Below are 5,000 nucleotides of genomic sequence, written 5' to 3'. Positions count from 1 at the left end.
GCACCTTCACCAATCGACGCATGAAGGAACACAGACCCCATGCACATAATCTGCACGCGTGCATCCTCCATGCCCTAGCCTTGAACGAGGGTACGCAAACAAACTGCGACCCAGGCAGGATCCATGCATTGTGCCAATGTATGTTTGTTTGGTCATGTACGTACCACTACAGCCGGTTCTCCTGCGACCCTCGAAGATGTTACTCCATCGTTGACACCGACGGCCGCGTGTGCATTCGTACCAAGGAGACTTGAATGCTGTTTGCCTGCTGCTGGCATCGGAGCAAGCGCACGAAAAACCGGAAACGGGATACTCTACACGGAACAGGAACCTACCTCTTGGATGGCACTGAAATTGTCCACGCAATAGCCGAACCATATAAATACAACACCGAGCAACAGCTACCGATCGAATATCACGATCGAGCGGGCATGCCACTTGCCCGTCTCTCCCTATACTCCGTTGGAACCATAAATCCTTAAATGTGACGGATTTTATGAGCCTCACGTTGCTCTAGCTGGGTGGTTTGTGTTAATACTGTGAGGCCGGTGGTAGAAGGAGCAATTCGAACGATCAATAAAATCGGCTTACGGTACGCATGCCACGTGTTACGGGCTTGGTTGGTTGGGGGGGAGTGGAAAATTGAGAAAGACCGACTCGATCAGACTATCTGGGGCCGAGAAGCTGCCCGCGATCGTCGACCGCGTGATGTAACCTGATGAATATCCACCGACGGACCATGGCGGTCGGTCCTGCCATGTCCGCATCGCACTGTTACGCTATAAATAAGTCGTTCGCTCGATTGCTAGCCAGTGTTTTGTTTAGAGAGCCTTTTTAATAGTCAAATCAAATGTTTAACATTTAAACACTAATGCACAAGGTGTATTACAACAGCGCGCGTTCATCTAGCATGACAAGCGTTTGTTTTTTTGGTGCAGAGCAGCACCAGACAGGACAATGAGGGACGATCCCAACTACGACGTCTTATCATGCTCCCAAGCGTGTAATGTTGTGGGACCGTATTGTTGAATTAGTGTACATAAACATTGTGCACCTTTGACCCGGCCCTAGGAGCTATTATGGTTAGTATGCTCGAGCATAAATAAACCGTAGAACAAGTTGTCCCATTTCCCGCGCCCCATTCACGCGCACAAGTCGCTTCAGCGCTTCGCAATCGTCTCCGCAGCATAATTGTGCACGGGTGTGCAGCGTGTGCAGAGCTGGCATGCATGCTTGTATCAGCATCCAGCACCGACTAGCATCAATTTTCCAGTTAAATCAAGTTTCTTACAAACCAGCTTCTTGGCCATTCAAATCAATTGGCTTCAATTGTCTCCCGGCAGCACAGGGACACGGGAATCGGTGTAGATTTATTTTAATACCATTACACGGTGCGGCACCAGTTGGGTGGGGCATAAAGCAAGTGCATAGAAAATGTCCGCTCGCGAGCATCGATGGTAGGCCGGATCGTTAGATTTCCGATGGTTGCGTGTCACCTTGTCTATGTTTCGAGGGCCGGCATCAGCAAGGATTCCTATAGCTAGCCAAGGCGGCCCATCTTGGCTACCGGCCCATTTGCTTCGGTACAATTGACTTTGATTGAGTTTAGCTCTAGCACATGCGATTGCCACCACTAGACCGAGCCCGAATTGGAAGTGTACCCAAGATGTTTTCCATCCGTCGTTGCAGGTTGTCCAACGGCAAAACAAACAAACAGACCGACAACAATCACTAAAATGTTTGCACGACCTCAACACTTGAAACATACGAATGGCAACTTCTATGAAAGAACTCTCGAAAATCCTAACAAGCGCTGTTGAGCAAACAAACCTGCCAGGATGATGTGCCGATGTTTCAAGGGCTAAGGTGGGCTCGTGCCACCAGCAGCTGACATTGGTTTAGAGCCACAGCATCGGAACAAAAGAAGGGCCATCATTAAGATCTAGATAATGTAGGCTGATAGAGTGGCCAGAAGAGTTTGAAAATTCCCCGGGAACCCAGGTAAGAAGGGAGCACGTTATTTATTTCCAGCAATAAATTACCACCAACTGACGAAAGATTGGATGCTGGCCGCAGATAGCACGGGGCTACTGGATATTGCTGCCTTAATCATGTAAACTGATGATGGCCCATCTGATCAGCAGCTTGGGAGGTATCGTGGTTGGATCTTCGTAGAAAGAGGATCACCGTGAAGCTTGTCGATACAGCAAGGCAAACGATAGATGTAAAGAACCTGGACGAATGCATAGCGAAAAAAAGAAAGTTCATTTGTTAACAGCTTATGCGCTGCACATTCGATGAGGTTCTACAGGAAGATCGGCATTAACCGTCGTTGGTATTCTAATTAATGTGTTATTTTCTAACCAAAGAAATGTGACAAGAATTGTTGGACTGAAGGGAAACACTTTGCTGGCGGCCATTTGGTATACAGGATCTTAATCTATCACACCATATCTTTTACATACTCCTTATTGTATAAACAGTGTTTTTTTTGTTGTTGTGCAGAATACGCACCAAAAAAAAGCTATGAAATTGTGACGGTAACGAGATAGACTTGACAGTTTTTATGTCCTCTCAATTACATCCGGACGTAACGCTACACCCTCCAGCACCTTGGTAAACCCGGAAGTAAACGACCGTCAAAAAGAGAAAACATTTTTATTGCTTTCGATCCCATTTTTGACACCCAATTCCGTGCCGACGGCAGAGGGGTGCGTGCTCGAAGGTGTTTGTACCTAGCACCGGTCACAACCCTCCGATTGTTGAGCCCACCTACGGAACTTCCGTCCGGGAGAACGAGGGATCTGGCACAGTCCTCCGAAGGGAAACCGTTGGCACCCCTCACGCTTTAGCTCTAAAGGAAAAACGAATCTCCTCCAGGTGCCATTCGTCAAACGACCATGGCACCCGAGCATCATCATCACTGCCATCACTGCGACGACAGCACGAGGATCACAGGGCACAATGCGGCATTCGTTCCCGCGCAACCGAGGTGCTGCGACCTCCAACGATGGAAACTGGCATCGAATGCATGAGAATATTGAAATACCTGATGGCCTGCATGCTGACGCTGCGTCGAACTCGATAGCAAAGGTTCGGTTACTTCGTTGTTCTCCCAAGAACCAGTGCACCAAGTGGGATCGTGCGTGATATTCGTCATCTTAGGCAAATAGGCAAAATACGGCGCTCTGCTAGCGTCATTGGCATGCATCCTCGGGAAACAGCACGAAATGGCATTCACACGCGACGCTAACCGGAGTCCATACAATGGAAGCCTCGTGTCGCTGGCTCCGAAAAGGGCACGCGACACTGCTTCACTGTTGGAACCATAAATCTGTGACAGGGCAACCGGCTGCTGCGTGCTGCCCTGTTCGACTCACGTTCGTTTCTCAGAAAAAGCTTCCGTTTATGGGATGGCATGATAAGATAGTTAGCGTTAAATATAAACATCATGACTATCACGATACACTTTAGCTTTACCTTTGTCATGGGAATGTTTTACGCCGTGGTTAAAGTCATATAAGAGATGCTAAAAACAACATCTAATAAAATCAATCAACATTTTTTATATCTAAAGTTTTGCAAAACATTCATCTCATATTAAGCAAAGAACGAGAACTTATTCTACTAATAATTTTCAATTTACTAAAAAGTGTGCATCGTGTTATGAATGCATCAGGAAATAGAAATGAGAAGCGAGCATTGAGATTGTCAAGTTTCAGTTTGAGCTTCAACTAAACAACATAGTTTTATTCAAATGCATATCATTATCCTCAACCCATCTTGAAGGATGCATGGCAAAAGAGAAACATGAAATGAAAAAAAAAATGCATAAACATTTCAAGCGCCTTTCGATATTTCTATCGAATAAGCTCGCTTGTCGTGTAGCTAATGAAACTGAGTATAATAAATAATTTCTAGTACCTGTCGTCGAATCCTATCGGACCCTTCTTCATCGATCGATGCATCACGCATTTCCCACTCTCTGCCTACCTACGAGATCATTCCCATGCAGTACGAGTAGCTATTATTGTGCGTGTTTTTTTTTTGTTCTCAACCATTCTCCACACGCTTCTTATGCTCACTTCTACCGTGCCACAAGCCCACCATCCACCGTACGGGGCTGGGATAGCTTCGGGATATTTCATTATCATATCTTATTTACATATTCCAGCTATGTTTTCGCACCGCAGTTGACTTTATCTGTGCTTATCGATTTATTTATTTGCGCGAACACACCTCCCAGCCGGTTGTGGGCGAGTCAACAGACGCGTTCGTTCACGGCAGGGCGTAGAGGGTCTCGAGATAAGCGACATCCAGGACCCAGGACACCGCGTAGAAGTGAGTAAAACAAACGAAGCCTTCTTCGCATGCTGGTCACACGTTCACTAACCGCCAACAGCGCGTCTGGTTCTGTTTTTTGCCGCCAACGACAGACGACGTTACATCGATGCATCGCCATAAACGGTGCTGTAAACATAGGCTGCTGATCATATTAATCGTATCGGAACCTGGCTCAGCGAAAGATTATCGCTGAACAGGCAAACGGAAAATACAGTTTCTGTTTCGGAATTCTTGAGGATTCACTGGCTAGTTCGAAAAGTGCAAGCGAAAATCTCGCTACTCTTTGCAAATTGTACGCCTTTGAAGGACGAACAGTTTTGTTCAAATAAATTCTTGTTATCCGCAACAATACGGATACAAATTTGATGCTAATATGCGTAACAAATAGCCACACATAAGCATCAACTACGGCAACTTACTAATTGAACCATTTGTTCCCATTTGCAAGCTTCAGTTTTGCTAGAGTGTCTCTCCGAGATTAGCTTATTGTTTGCCTCTCTCCCTCTCTGACTATCGCACCTCTGACTATCTCTCCACTCTAAGTAGATGATTTATGAAATGTGATACATTTTGTAATGAATTTTGTTGAAAAGAACTACCAACTGTAAAAAATAAATAAATAACCAACTCCCTCCCTTTACGATTGATAAAGACGA

This window comes from Anopheles aquasalis, chromosome 2 (genome assembly GCF_943734665.1).
Source record: "Anopheles aquasalis chromosome 2, idAnoAquaMG_Q_19, whole genome shotgun sequence".
In the NCBI taxonomy this organism is placed as follows: Eukaryota; Metazoa; Arthropoda; class Insecta; order Diptera; family Culicidae; genus Anopheles; species Anopheles aquasalis.
The sequence above is the reverse complement of the archived record's forward strand: the minus strand, read 5'-3'. Positions refer to the sequence as shown.